Source organism: Saccopteryx leptura, chromosome 6 (assembly GCF_036850995.1).
Source record: "Saccopteryx leptura isolate mSacLep1 chromosome 6, mSacLep1_pri_phased_curated, whole genome shotgun sequence".
NCBI classification, from domain to species: domain Eukaryota; kingdom Metazoa; phylum Chordata; class Mammalia; order Chiroptera; family Emballonuridae; genus Saccopteryx; species Saccopteryx leptura.
This window is the reverse complement of record NC_089508.1, coordinates 126,321,115-126,337,138: the sequence shown is the minus strand read 5'-3', so window position 1 is coordinate 126,337,138 and position 16,024 is coordinate 126,321,115. Positions and strand designations below refer to the sequence as shown.

Sequence of the window (16,024 nt, the reverse complement as noted above, 5' to 3'; positions counted from 1 at the left end):
GACAGTGATTTTGACTCAAGCAAGGAGCCCTATTACAACAGACACATACTGAATCTGCAAAAGGAATGGGAGCACCTTAAGAATGCCAGAGGCTCCATGGCCTCTGCCTCAGGCGCTAGAATGGCCCTGGTTGCAACAGAGCGACGCCCCAGATGGGCAGAGCATCGCCCCCCGGTGAGCATGCCGGGTGGATCCTGGTCGGGTGCATGCGGGAGTCTGTCTGACTGCCTCCCCATTTCCAACTTCAGAAAAATAAAAAATAAAAATTAAAAAACAAAACAAAACAAAAAAAGAATGTCAGAGGCAGGCCTGGCTCAGGGCTGCTCACTGCCAACTGCACCTGGAAACGCCTAAGGGACAAAAACGCTGTCCCCAAGGGCAGATCCTCGCACTCTCCAGAGGACGCAGACCTGACCACCACTCTTCTCCTAGTGTGATGGGCAAGGCCAGAGGATCTAGACTCGGTGCCCCCCTCACAACTCCCTACTCTTAGGGTTCATTTCTTTAACTTTGCTGGCACGAGTTTCATTTCGGGGCTTGTGGCAGATGACCAACCACAAAGGAATGTCTGATGTCACAAGCTGAGAAGTCCTGGATGATTGAAAACCACTAGAAGTTAAATATACTCAAACTTCCATAAAAGACTATACTTTGTCCAGCAGCCAGTCAGCTAATACCCCATAACCCTTCTTACTCCCCCTCCCCAAACCCTTAAAAAAGCACATCCTAGCCTGTACCTGGCACAACTCTCCCTTACGAGTCAGCCCGGCAGGGTTCCTTTCAGTAAAGCCTATTACACTGATCTTTTCAGACTCCGATGGAGTCTAACATTTGGTGCCGAAACCCAGGATAGGGTACCGGATGCCTGGACAATCCCTTCCACCAGCTAAACTTACTACCAGGGAAGCAGTGGGCAGCGGCAGCTCATCCTGGGCTTATTCCCTGATTCTGTTTGGCTGTGTGAATGTAGGTTGATTGGCTGGCTACCCGAACCTGTCTCAAACCCCTGCTGGACCAGAAGGTAAGGAGTTTCTGCTCTTTTCCATCTCCAGTAGGCCCTGTTCATCCCTTATCCTCACTCTCTCTCCTCTCAGGGTCGCTAATTGGGAGGTCTCTACTCCGGGAAGCCTGTTAACATGGACATCCTCAAAAGTCTAGGCACCTAGCCAGGTTGCTCCACTCCCCTTTGAAAGCAAGATTCCCGGTGACAACCAGCCTTCTCACTTTCCACATACAGTATAAAGAATAGTTGAAAGAGTCAGAGGACGCTCTTCTCTTTCTCTGTTCTCAGCCCACAATGGGCTCCTCCCGGTCCCGACCCTCAGAGGCTACTCCCTTGAGATGTCTCTTAAAAAACCTCACCAAACTCAGTCTCTCAGATCTCAAACCAAAATAATTAATCTTCTTCTGTAACACGGCATGGCTCCCACTGGCCCAAAATGGAACTTTTGATATTAACATCCTCCAGGACCTAGATAATTTCTGCCACTGGACTGGGACGGTCTCAGAGATTCCTTATGTACAGGCTTTCTCTCCTGTCCTTAATTTCTGTACTGCTTATTCTACACGCAGGCCGTTTTTGGCCAGAGAAACCTCACCTAAAACCTCCACTCCTAATCTTTCCTTCTCCACGAACTCCCAACTCTCTCCCCCTCCTGCGTGACCTCCGGGGCACCCCTTTCTCGGGACACCTCTCTGGTCCCTCTGCAGATCTCTTTTGCTTGAGTCTCTTCCCTCCAGAAAGCCCCCTCCCTTTATGAATCCTGTTTCTCATTCACTTGCAAGTACCAGTCTCTCTTTCTCCTCCCCTGCTGGCCAGGGGCTCCTCCCCTCTGCACTGTGTTCTTAAACCCCTCCTCCCTCCTTACAGGCTATGGTGGTGCCTTTCTCTTCTTCCTCCCCTCCCCTCTCCTCACAGGGGACTGGGCCTTTCTCCCCCTCATCCCTTACCCTCTCCTCACAGGCAACTGGGCCTTTCTCCCCCTCATCCCCTCCCCTCTCCTCAGAGCTCTAATCTTTTTGACTCCTCTGACCACGTGGCACCACACGAGCACTTCAACCTCCTCCTCCTCCTCCTGCAGATTCTGACCCTCCTTCTCTCCATCCAGCTGTTCACGCTGTCCATCCATCTGCTTTCTCTCTTCCTCCCCTCTATGCTGACAACTCCCTGCCATCTCAAAAAACTTAAAAAAGCAGAATTGTCTATTAAGCTATGTGAGTAAGTAATCTGTTTTGTCTCTTTGTCAGAAAATATCTCTAATATAATTTTAATTGAAACAAGTAAAGCATGCTTATTTAAATTTCTTAATTTATAATTTATATATAAAATCTTTGTTTTTGTGTAACTTTGTCAGTTTCTAAGGCCTTAAACCAATAATTACCTGCCTCTTAAATCAAGGCTTACTCATCCCCACGGACTCTAACTGCAATACCTCCATCCTTCCTGTTCAAAAACCTTCAGGGGCTTATTGCCTCATACAAGCTTTACACCTAATCAATGATGCAGTAATTCCCCTCCATCCAGTAGTCCCTAATCTCTACAGCAGGGGTCAGGAACCTATGGCTCGCAAGCCAGATGTGGCTCATTTGATGGCTGCATCTGGCTCACAGACAAATCTTTAATAAAAAAAATACTAACGTTAAAAATATAAAACATTCTCATGTATTACAATCCATTCATTTCCTCCCGGTCATGTTCATGGTTACAGGTGGCTGGAGCCAATTACAGCTGTCCTCTGGGACAACACCAAATTTTTATTGGATAATGCATAACGTACATGGGTCATTGTATGGCTCTCATGGAATTACATTTTAAAATATGTGGCATTCATGGCTCTCTCAGCCAAAAAGGTTCCCAGCCCCTGCTCTACAGGTTATTGTCACACATTCCCTCAAACACCACTCATTTCAGGGTCCTAGACCTCAAGAATGCCTTCTTTACCATTCCTCTACAACCTGACTCTTCCTTTCTGTTTGCCTTTACTTGGACTGACCTGGACACTAATGCAGCCCAGCAACTTACGTGGACTGTCTTACCCCAGGGGTTCAAAAACAGCCCACACCTGTTTGAGCAGGCAGTAGCTCAGGATTTAGCAGCACACAATCTCAAAACTAGTACTCTCTTACAATATATAAATAACCTACTCCTCTGCAGCCCCTCCCTGCCTGCCTCAAGGACACATACCTCCACCCTTCTTAACTTTCTTGCCATGAAGGGATATCGCATCTTCTCTGCTAAGGCTCAACTTCACTCTCAGTCCATAGTCTATCTAGGCATCGCCTTAACTCCCACTACCTGAGGTCTCACCCTAAATCAAACTCAGACCCTCCGCAGTCTCCAACCACCTACCACCACAGATCAAATCCTTTCTTTCCTCAGTCTAATAGGCTTCTTTAGACACTGGATTCCCAATTTTGCTCTCTTAGTCAAACCGCTCAATGAGATCTACTGAGCATGGTTTTTAAGGTCTATAACAGTGGTTCTCAACCTGTGGGTCGCAACCCACAGGTTGAGAACCGCTGGTCTATAATAACCAAGAGGAACAGGAAAAGGCAGACAGCCCAAAAGAGATCAGGCAAAATATCAGCTCTTGGTGGCTGCTCTTAAAGTCTCCAACACCCCTAAGGGGTCTTGTAAGACTCCACCAGAGTCCTGCTTCAAATATGGAAAAGAAGGTCATTGGACCCAAAGCCTGTTCGGCTCCTCAGCCCCGCCAGGGCCTTGTCTTCACTGTGGGAAAAAGGAACACTGGAAGGTAGACTGCTTCCTTGCTTCTCTAAGGGAGGGTTCAGTCTCTTCTAGCCCTACCCCAGCCACCTAAGACCTAACCTTGCCCAGCCTGCTGGCACTTGACACTGATAACTGAAGGTGCTCCGGGCTGTTGACCCTATCTCACATTACCATAAAGAGCCTAGGGTAACCATCCAAATAGCAGGTAAGCTGATCTCATTTCTTATAGACACAGGGGCCACTTACTCTGCCTTGCCCAAATATTCGAGTCCTGCTCATCCCTTAAAGATCTCTATTGTGGGTGTTGATGGTCTTATTTCCTCCCTATTGGCCACAGATCCATGGCCTTGTCTAATACATGGTGTCTCCTTTACACACTCTTTTTTCCTCCTGCCCCAATTCCCTATGCCTATTTTAGGCCAGAATCTACTCTCCAAACTCAGAGTCTCTCTCTCCTTTCACTTCCCGTCCTCAAAGTTTGCTCTGTTACTGCTTCTCAGCCAGCCAGATTTGCCCAATTCTGTTATAAATTTACCTCTACCACCCAGCATAGTGAATCCCAAGATTCTCCCCACCACCCCCATGGCTGCAAAACTCCAGGGAAAGGCCCCCTGGTTTCATGTCTCCAGGTTAAAGAAAACGGAAGCTCCATCTCCACACATGCCTATGAATGACCCTTCCAGTCAACCTGAATCATCACCTAGATACTCCTGCTCCCCCTTAGAGCCCACCAAGGTCAGTCTGACTAAAATCCCAGAAAAGAAAAACATCCTGATCCATGAGTAACTATGATTAGCCTTTAATAACAGACAGGATGGAGATTGCAGCTTGCTCTATGCCAGGGGTCCCCAAACTTTTTACACAGGGGGCCAGTTCACTGTCCCTCAGACTGTTGGAGGGCCGGACTATAAAAAAAAACTATGAACAAATCCCTATGCACACTACACATATCTTATTTTAAAGTAAAAAAACAAAACAGGAACAAATACAATATTTAAAATAAAAGAACAAGTAAATTTCAATCAACAAACGGACCAATATTTCAATGGGAACTATGCTCCTCTCACCGACCACCAATGGAAAAGGTGCCCCTTCCGGAAGTGCGGCGGGGGCTGGATAAATGGCCTCAGGGGACCACATGTGGCCCGCGGGCCGTAGTTTGGAGACCCCTGCTCTATGCTTTCTTATCTCCTTACCCTTAAAGGCATACTCTGCCCCCATACCCTCCCTCTTAAAATCCTCTCATCTAAAAATCTCTCTTAATCTTAATTAAAATCTCATAATCAAGACTAACTCCTTCTATGCAGCCAACTGCTGGATATGTCTGTCCATGTCATCTTCAGCTTACTCAGCTCTCCCTATTCCTCTTAATAATACTCATCTCCTTCACACCACTCTCATGTACAAGATTCAGAAAGGGGCCACCTGCTGTGAGAGAGCCAGCACTCTCATAGGAGATTACCCCACCGCAGCAAACTGAGCAAACAAGCTATACTAAACCTACTATTCCCAGTTTGACAAGCTCCTTCCTCAGCCCTTTCCAACCACGGACTCACACCTATCAATCCTCCCTGGGGACCAGGTCTACAGGAGGACATGGGGAAAAACCCCTCTCCAGCCTACCGGGACAGGGCCCCATACTGTTATCCTGTCCACCCCTACCACCATCAAAGTGGAAGGAGACTCACACTGGATTCACCTCTCCCACATTAAGCCTCATACCACCAATACCCCTAAAACCTACATCTCCGCCCCCACAGGTCCTCTGTATCTCAAAATCTCCACATGTTCCCCTATCCAGAAGAACCAGTTCAGTCCATCTCATAATGCTACTCCAAGAGGCCATATCCCACCATACTGCCCAGTCCAGCAGGCACTCACAACAGGCAACTGCCAATTACCACCTTGCCAGATTCTTCTACTTCTTGTTCAGGCCTCCGAGGACCTCTCCTGGTTTAGGCCTCACTCCAGTGAAATTGACGGACTCCTCAATTGGATGCGAGACTTGGCCTGGCAAGGTTCCCTACTTGAATTTTCTCCAGAAGAAACAACGGCTTTTCAATTTCTTCTTCTCTTTCTCTTAATCACCCCTAAGCCCAACCACCATGTCCCCAGTTCTTGATCTCCTAACAGCAGCTCTACTTTCTCTCTTACTGGGTGCCACATATGCCACCCCCATCTCCTCTCTCCTAGAGGCCACATATACAGAACACTCTCTTAACCTCACTCGAAGACTTTTAATTAAAGCTAATTCTTCCTATGCAGTTAGTTGCTGGATGTGTATGTCTATGTCCTCCTCAGCCTAATCTGCCCTCCCCATCCCAAACAACAGCACCCACCTTCTATAGACAGTTCTCACATACCAAACCCAAAAAGGGGCTTCCTTCTTTGAGAGAACAGACACTCCTATAGGGAATTATCCCACTTCAGCCACCAACTGAACAAATAACCTATATCAAACCTATTATTACCAGTTCGAAAAATTAAAAACCCAAATTCCCCCTGCTCGGGGACCAGTCACCCTGAATACTCCCCTGCTTTCACCTGCCCCTTTATGCTTTACTGCTCAAGGTACTGTCCCAGTGGGTCATCTCCCTTCTAACCTCTGCAACACCACAATAACTATCCAATTTCCCAAAAACCATCACAATCATCAGGTCAACTATCAAATTTCTCCAAAAACAGATTATTTTCTAATCCCGTTAGATTCACAGGACCCCCTACTCTTACAGCTTCACAACATAAATGCTCCTATCCCACCACACAGCTATGTCCCTGGCTCACTACCCCTACCACATGGTTGCAATGCTCAAAGCAGGCCTCTGTCCATGTCTCCCCTCCCCCCCAGTCGGGGCTGCACTTTCCTCCACCTTGACTGTCTAGAGTTCAGAGTCGGATGGACGAAACCCCTTGTCCATCAATTCTCTATCCACCTCTCATCCTGTATCACCCAATCAGGGGTTTTCTACTTGTGTGGGACCAACACCTATATATATCTCCCTACTAATTGGACAGAAACCTGTACCCTAATCTATCTCACCCCAAATATCAACCTAATCCCACTTCATGAGCCTCTTCCAATTCCTAGTACACTACCCGTCCATCTAAGGACCAAACGAGCTAAACAGGTAATTCCTCTTCTTGTTGCCTAAAAATCTCTATAAAAATAGGTCTAGGGGCAGGGGGACTGGCCACTGCCCTGTCTTATTCCTACTCTCTCTCTCTCTCTGAAGCCCAGCGAATTCGTAAAAAACAAACCGAGTCATGAAATCAGTAGTTTCGCAAAAACTGGGTGTCTTGGCTATTGCCTTTCATTGGTCCATTCACTCTCCTATTTATTTTTCTAACTTTTGGACCCTGCCTCTTACGTTTGTTCACTAGTTTCTTACAGAACTGCATGCAGACCTTCACCAATCAGAAAATTTGAAAAATCTGCCTAACCCTACACACCAACCCTGAAACCTGCCCTCATGAAACAGAAAAATCTGGAATCCTATAAATACACCCCTACCCGACAAGAAGCCATCACTGCATCTGCTCACTGAGAGTGATCCTTAGAGAGGCCGTAACCCCTCACCATCCCTACTGAGCAGGAAGAAGTTACAGAAGATAATGAACTTCATCCCTTTTCCCTTGAGGCCTCTCTAGGAACCACTCTCTTTGCTTTTTTATATATATCAAATAGTCGGGAATCTTTGGTTTCATTTCTTTAACCCTGCCGGCACGAGTTTCATTTCAGGGCTTGCGGCAGATGACCAACCACAAAGGAATGTCTGATGTCACAAGCCTAGAAGTCCTGGATGATTGAAAACCACTAGAAGTTAAATATACTCGAACTGGCCCTGGCCGGTTGGCTCAGCGGTAGAGCATCGGCCTGGCGTGCAGAAGTCCCGGGTTCGATTCCCGGCCAGGGCACATAGGAGAAGCGCCCATTTGCTTCTCCACTCTGCCCCCCTCCTTCCTCTCTGTCTCTCTCTTCCCCTCCCACAGCCAAGGCTCCACTGGAGCAAAGATGGCCCGGGCGCTGGGGATGGCTCCTTGGCCTCTGCCCCAGGCGCTAGAGTGGCTCTGGTCGCGGCAGAGCGACGCCCCGGAGGGGCAGAGCATCGCCCCTGGTGGGCGTACCGGGTGGATCCCGGTCGGGCGCATGCGGGAGTCTGTCTGACTGTCTCTCCCCGTTTCCAGCTTCAGAAAAATACAAAATAAATAAATAAATAAATAAATAAATATACTCGAACTTCCATAAAATACCATCCTTTGTCCAGCAGCCAATCGCCTGATGCCCCACAACCCTTCCTGCTCCCCTAGCCCTTAAAAAAGCGCGGTCCTAGTCTGTACCTGACACGACTCTGCCTTATGAGATAGCCCAGCAGGTTTCCTTTCAATAAAGTCTGTTACACTGGTCTTTTCGGACTCCAATGGATTCTAACACCTACCCACTTACTTCTTTTCCAGAGAAAATGCAGACTGTTGGTCCAGAAGACAGGAGGGATTACTGACCTGTGACAGAAACCATTGTTCCCCAAAAGCCACCTCTCCATGCACCCAGTTCTGGCTTTCAGGACCTTGGCTTCACCTCCTCAGCCCTCCCCCTGCTGCTCAGAGACAGCCCCCAGGACAGATGACATTGGTAACCCGCCTCTTTTCCTGTACAGTCTGGCCCTGAGGGATCTCTCCTGAAAGGCTGTAACCTGTTATCTTTGGCTCCATATTCACAGGGAAGTTCGAGTATAGGTTTGACCTCTGACTGGACGTCAGCCAAATGTCTATGGTCTTCCCAAAGACTATGCTCACAACACCCCAAGCAGAATCCCTCTGAGGCTCAAGCAGCCTGACAAGGTCTCTTAGGAGAGCAGGGGCACGAGAAGAACAGAGTTGTGATGTCGCCAGCACAAAGTGACGAGAAGTCCTCACAGCCGACAGGTCCCAGCCCTGATGACAGTAGAAACCAGCTCGGGGCTGTGATCCCCCCTTGGGGCAGTGACAGGAATGAAAAAAGTCAGAACATACCACCGCAAACTGTGCTGCTTTGGCATAATGATTATTTAGAGCTGAAGACACCTGAGAAACAGCAGGTGTGGGAAGAGTGCTCCCCCTCCCTTTCCAGCTCAGAGTGGGGGGTGGGGCGGGAGCTGTCCATAAGACAGGTGTCCCTCCTGTACCAGGAGAGAAGAATGTTATCACCAGTGCCGGGATTCCACTCAAAATGGAGCTGTAAAAACAGACCTCCTAACATAACCCTTATCATCCATTAGTTTCCCCTATATATGATTCCTAGTCTCCATCTCACAATTTGCTGCCCCTAGCCCAAGGCCTTTGTCTTGTCACATCTCCACAATTTACTGTTCTTCGTGTAAAAAGGGTGCTTCAGCTTTCAGGCCAAACAACTTCTTCAGGTCTTCACTTTCCTTCCAAAGATTCCCGGGTACTCGTGAAAATATAAATACACGTGTGTGCTTTTCTCCCATTCATCATCTTATGTCAGTCTAATTCTTGGGCCAGCTGCAGAACTTAAAATGGTAGGAGGAAGTGTTCCCCCCTGTGGGGGTACCCCAGGACCCGGCAGCCTGAGGAGACATGCAGGTGGTGCTGGTCATCTAATTGCCCCCAGTTTAGACTTCCAACCCTCCAAAATTTCTTCAGCCGTAGCTGACGCCTCTTGTGGTAATGTGGGACGGCAGGTTATCAGGACTCAGCTGCTATGATGAGGCATCAACAGCTTAGTGCAGTTCTGAGACCATCTCCATAGGCAGTGGACAGCCCCCAGACACAAGAGACAGCACCCCGGGTGCGGGATCAATGCTAGACATGCCCCCGCCCCTCCCCAGTCCCTGGTGCTACAGTCACAGATCCTGGCTGCGAGCTGTGGAAAAGAGAGTAATGAGGTTTTACTAAGGACAACGAAACTGAGTCACCAGATCTTCTCCAGGAGAAACAGCACAGAACAGTGCGTAGGCTTCTTCCCACCCACTACGTGCCTGCTCACCTACTTGCTTATCCTTAGACAGAGTTTGACTTAGGCAATTGCACAGGGCTTAGCTATAAAAACCATGCCCCCCCCCCCCGGCCCTGGCTGGTTGGCGTCGGCCTGGCGTGCAGAAGTCCCGGGTTCGATTCCCGGCCAGGGCACATAGGAGAAGCGCCCATCTGCTTCTCCACCCCTCCCTCTCTCCTTCCTCTCTGTCTCTCTCTTCCCCTCCCGCAGCGAGGCTCCATTGGAGCAAAGATGGCCCGGGCGCTGGGGATGGCTCCTTGGCCTCTGCCCCAGGCGCTAGAGTGGCTCTGGTCGCGGCAGAGCGATGCCCCGGAGGGGCAGAGCATCGCCCCCTGGTGGGCAGAGCGTCGCCCCCTGGTGGGCGTGCCGGGTGGATCCCGGTCGGGCGCATGCGGGAGTCTGTCTGACTGTCTATCCCCGTTTCCAGCTTCAGAAAAAAGAAAAAAGAAAAAAAAAACACGAAAAAACCATGCCCCCCCTTCAGTGGGGTATGGAACTCCCTCTAGCCAGCCACCATCAGTGCCGCCCCTGTATGTAAGTAATAGAGGCTATGTCCACTCTGGTTCTTTGAAATCCTGTAACACTACCAGCCTGATTTTCCAGGTTGGACCTCCTGCATTACACCAGGACAGGGTATCATCACATAACTTGTGTCAAGGCACTTACCTGTCTTTGGGTTAATCCCAAAGGGGAACACAGGACCCAGGAGGGTCACAGACAGAGGTGATGGCAAGGCCATGCAGACTGCGTAGGAAGAGTGGCATCTTGCTCTTGGCCGTGGGGATTTGTGTATGAAGATGAAGTCAGGGTTGGGAGCAGGGCAGGAGCACTTCTGAGGTGACAGCTCTCTCTACTGCTGGGGCAGAAGCACCAGACATTCGCTCACCTGCCCACAGATGCACACTGAGGGGCTGCCATGTGTTCTCCCATGCACGCTGGGAGACCCAGTCCAACAGCTTCTGGTTAGGATTTGTTTCTCCTGGACATTGAGCATAGGATGCAGATGCCCTAATATCCACCCTCTCTCCAGCTGTGTGTTGTTATTATTTTAAAATAATAAATCTGACGGCAGTTGGAGATGCAGTCCTAAAACTAGAATAGAATTCCTCTGAGGGAGAGATCTGCTCTTTTGTCTTCTGGAAACAACTTAATGAATCTTTTAATTATGCAAAGCAAAACCCCAGAAGGAGTTTGCTGGGTGGGAAGGAGGAGGCAGAGAGGGGACTAAACTGCGCTGCCTAATAAACTGGCAGGAATTTGGGAAATACCCCAGGAGACAGCCTTTGCAAGATGCCCCAAGCAAGAGAGAAAAGGCCAGGGACCTGAGGAAAACAGCAGCGAGAGAGGGAGCTGTCTTCCCCCACCCAAGCCCCTCCTGGCACCGAAACCCTGGGGGACAGCACTGCTTTCCCACAGCACACTGGAGTCACTTCACCTAACTGCTAAAGGACAGGGCAGACCCACCGCTGGAATGCAGGGGTGTCGGCACAACAGAGTTCAACTATTTTATTCCTTGGGTCCTGCACATTTTTATTAGGAAGCAATAAAATGTCAGTCTGGTGTCTAGTTCAAACTTTCCAGGGGTCAGGGAGGGGTGGGGGCAGGCTGGGGAGTGAAGAGATGGAGCTGAAGCCATTGGCCACCATGGAGGGTCAGGCCACAGTGGAGGTGACCAAGTGCTGCTTGACTTTGGTTCTGTTTTGCAGTTTGCAAAGTTGCCTTCTGTCTCAGGACTGCACCGAAGGAATCCCCAATACCATCTGCATCACTTGCTAGTGACTCTGGGGGTTGTGACCCAATGCTGAGTCCTGCTCCCACGTGGGCACAGCCATGCAGAGGCTCAGCCACATCTGGGCCCCATCAGGGCTCAGTGTGCTCCACTCGAAGGGCTAGCCTTTATTCCCAGATGATGTTCATACCTTTCGAGAAATGACGGGAAATTGTTTTCACATCCTTACCTGACATTTAAAATTTCCACCAACTCCTCTCTCCCTTTGTAAACACTTTTTCCCTGGCCCTTGAAATCCCGCAGTCTGCCAGGAAGCCACACTCAGGAGGACGTGTGCCCAGAACAAGTCCCCCAAGGGCAGCAGCCCAGGGCCTTTTTGAGGACCACAGTTCCCCCTCTCCTGAAGCTCCGGCCCTTCTGCTCTAATGCACTCTCTGTCTCCCTGTTGCCCTGTCCATCAGGAAGGCGGCACAGCCTTTCATCAGGGAAACACGCCTTTAAGCTACCAGGGAAGGTCTGTAGACTGTATCGTCCTTGGGCAAACTGATATTTTCCGAGTAAATCTCAGACTTAGGAGCATGGGTATTCTGGCTGGATGTTCAGTTCGTTGCATTTGAATTTTTCATCTCCTCCATCATGCCTTAAAGCTAGCTAGCCTTTGTTAGGAGGGAAAAACCCTTTGCATGGTCACTTGCAGCCTTTCTTCACCCTTGTCGTGGAGCGTGGCCCTTTCTCAGCCTCCCTCCTGCAGTTCTTGGGCTGTCCAGGCTCCTGTGTTCCATGCTTTGCCGTGGGACCACTACTTTCTCCACACCAGTGCTTTTTAAAGTTTCCTGGACCCTCATTCAACGGTGCGGCAGTCTACCGAGCACATGGCTACTCCTGCAGCCTTGGGGGACTGAGGGTCAGCCAGAGTAGGAATTGCAGGGGCCCTCAGTTACTCTCCCACCCCCAGGCCAGACAGAGGCTCCGTGGGCACTCACCTGGGGCAGGGCTCCCAGGGGAGGATCCTGTCTAGGTTTCCCATGACCTCCTTGGGAAGGCTTCTCCCAGCCAGCATGCAGCGCCTCCCCTTCCCGCTCCTCCACACCCGGGGTGGGCACCTCTGCCGCAAGCTCTCAGGTATTTAGGCCCTCATGCCGCCAAGGTCAGTCACTAGGAAGGAACATGTGGCCAATACGTCATCCCCTCTGAGTCTGTGGGCAGACAGCGAGCATGGAGTCACCAGTGGTGAGAGCACAGCGCCCCCACATCCCTGCCAACACTCGCTATCACTCGGCTTCTCTTTTTGCTGGTAACACATAATAACCTTCCATCGTTGTGTTAACCTTCATTTCCTTGATTAATAATGCAGTTTGAGCATCTTCCTGAGTTCCCTATTCCATTAATTGTCTGATTGTCATCCTTTGCCCCTTGTTTTAGGAGAGTGCTTCTCAGCTGCCTGGCTCCACCCAAGGGCTCTCGAGAGGGGAAGGATCAGTCGACCCCAGGATTATCTCCACCCACAGAAACAGCTTCCAGTGTTGGAAGCCGCAGCCTCTCTGCACATGCTGCTTCCTGCAGTATATCACCTACATGTGCTCAGAAACATGAACAGCCGTAAGCCAGGGTGAAGAAGGTGCAAGACCCAGAAGCTTAATGACCCAGGTGCTACATTAGGGAGCAGTCTGACTGGGGGGCAGGCCTCTTGGGAGGAAAGAGGCCAAATTCCAGAGGTTGGGAGTGGAGAGCGTTGGATCAAAGCCCAGTTAGCAAGGGCTCCCTGTGCCTGCACAACACTCTGGCCCATGGAACGAGGTGAATTGTGGAAAGCCAGTGACCTCCCTGAAGAACACAGGCCCACTTCCCTCAGATGTGCTGGTGGGGCTGAAACATCAGAAATGAAGTCGCCACATGAAGCTGCTCAGGGACTCTTGTGGCCTTTCATACTAAACCCCAAACCATCCCCAACCCTTTGGAAGCAAACAAACATGTTTGAGCCACTGTGTGGAGGCAGAGGTACATGAGTGGTGTCATGTGTATTTGGGGGCATTTAATATTAATTGCAATATGCATATGTGCCTGTGTACCTGTGCATGGGAGAGTGTGTGGGCCTATGTACCTGTGTGTGGGATGTGGGCCTATGTACCTGTGTGTGGGATGTGTGCCTGTGTACTTGTGTGTGGGTATGTTTGTGTGTGTCTGTGTACTTGTGCATGGGTGAGTGTGTCTGCCTGTGTACTTGTGCATGGGTGAGTGTGTGTTGGTATGGGTTAGCTAATGTGTAAATGTACGTATGAAAACAACTGTGCACAAGGGGTATGAGCAGCTCTTACAAAGCCCGGGGCAGTGAGAAGAGCCACACTGTGATACGTGAAGGACATAGAATGTAAGAGAAATAAAAGAATTGTTATGGGCCGAGTTTGTGTCCCCCAATATTCCTACGTTGAAACACTAACCTCCAATGGGATGATTTTAGGAGGTGGAGTGACTGGGTCATGAGATGCAGTCCTCATGAATGGCATTAGTGCCTTTGTAACAGAGACCCCAGAGAGCTCTCTCATCCTTTCCACTGGGTGAGGACATAGTACAGAAGGTTGTCTATGAACCAGGAAGAGGTCTCAACAGACAGGAAAGCTTCCAGCACCTTGACTTTGGCCTTCCCAGCCTTTGGAAGTGTGAGAAACTAATGTTTATTGCTCAAGCCCCTGGTACATTGTAATAAACCTGCAGTATATCAGAAGCAGTCCAAGACTTGCTTCTCTCTTAGCCTCCTCTTCTATGGCTCCTTCTCTGACATCAGCACGCGGTGACTCACAAGAGTTCAGAAAAGATTCAGAGTTGGAAGGAGCCATCTAAGGCTTAGAGCCCTTCTGCGGCAGCCCCTCAGGGGACCGTGTGCTGCTTCAATGCTCCCGAAGTTTCTCAGGTCTTCACTGCCCCCCCCCCCAGGGTGCGCAGCACACATTCAGGTGGCTGTGATCACTGTAAATACCGCCTCCATGTTACTTGAAATCAGTGTCCTTGCAAACTCCACACATCGATGCAGCTCCTATATGATGTGGGTCACACAGCAAGTATCTCTTCTTTGTGCCAGCCTTGCTGGGCCTTTTGAAATATGACCCTCCCCCCAGGGCAGAACACGATTCTCCGGACTGTCAGATCAGAGTGGGCAGGACAGTTGAGTCCTATTTGCCATGTCCCAAACAAAGTGGAGGATAGGGACCAATATCTAGAAAATGCTGAGAACTCCCACAAATCAAGACTGAATAGGCACCACAATAGAACAAGGCAAAGAATAACAACCAGGTAGTTAATGGAGAAGAAACTCAAAAAGCTAAGGAGTATTTGAAAAGATGCTCAAGCCAAACTAGTAACAAAGAAACGCAAATTAAAATGACCAAAAAATTACTTTATATATGTTATACTGACATAAAGAGAAGTTAAGTAATAGCAAATGTTGGTGGGGATGTGGGAACTGTACAACTCCAACCATTGGTGAGAGTGTCAAATGATGCAACCACTCGAGACAGCAGCCAAGATCACCCAAGTGGTTAGGATGCACCGCCCCCTGACCCAGCAGATTCTTGCCCAGGTGAATATCCCAAGTGCTTTCTTCTATGGGTCCATGAGGAGCCTGTACCAGGATGCTCACTATAGCTATTACACTGGGGAACAATTTTTTTTCATTTTCTGTTGCATGAGGTTTTAGAAGTTTTTCTATATATTTCTGCATCACTGATTCCAAATCTAAAATCCATTTTTTGGTGCATGCTCTAGTTTTTATGCAATTTTAATTTCTTTTTGTTACAGTTAATGGCATACATTGGTTTTTAAATTGGAGTTTAAGGTCAACAACTCCTGGATTGAACATAACCACAAGGCAATTAATGTTTTACAAACATCACTTTTACATAATTGTAGTTGTTTTCAAATGTAAAAAATTATTATCTGATAAAAACACCCTCTTATTTTGTTTTAAGATTGAATCATGGCTTCTTCGAGTAGGCGTAAATGTAAGAATAGTCCTGACACCTTCTGTTATGTATGTGGCTGTTACACACTTCAACATCAAAGGCGCAATATTTCATCATTTGTGATATTTTCAAGTTCCCCTTGGCGATCAAGACATGAATTGGGCTCATCATATTGTGTGTCATAATTGTGAAGAAATGCTTCATGACTGGACAAAAGGAAAATGCAAAGGAATGCCTTTTGGTATTCCCATGGTTTGGCATGAACCTAAGGACCACAGCAGTGACTGTTATTTCTGTCTGATCCATCCAAAGGGCATCGGCAAGAAAAAATGGCATATGATTGCATACCTAATATTCCTTCAGCAATACGACCTATCCCACACTCTGAGACACTCTTGGTTCCAGTTTTCAATGGTTTTATTTCTTCTAAGGACGAAGAAAGTGAACATGGTGATCAAATGTATTTTGAAAAGATGCATGAGGAAATGGTTGTAGAATCTGAAGGGTCTTCTTCTGATGTCAAGCAGTCATTAACCCCTCAGCAGTTTAGCCAACCTGAATTGAATGACTTAGTAAGAGATTTGGGCTTATCAAAGAAAGCAACTGAGTTATTA

The 16,024-nt window shown here is 48.7% G+C and overlaps 1 long non-coding RNA gene across 1 annotated transcript; it reads left to right on the top strand.

Moving 5' to 3' along the window:
- Window positions 1-776: 776 nt before the first annotated feature.
- LOC136377497 (uncharacterized) lies at window positions 777-13,087 on the top strand. Its single transcript, XR_010746310.1, has 3 exons — window positions 777-1,021; window positions 8,186-8,360; window positions 12,877-13,087. It is a non-coding gene; the product is annotated as an uncharacterized lncRNA (long non-coding RNA).
- The last annotated feature ends 2,937 nt before the right edge of the window (window positions 13,088-16,024 follow it).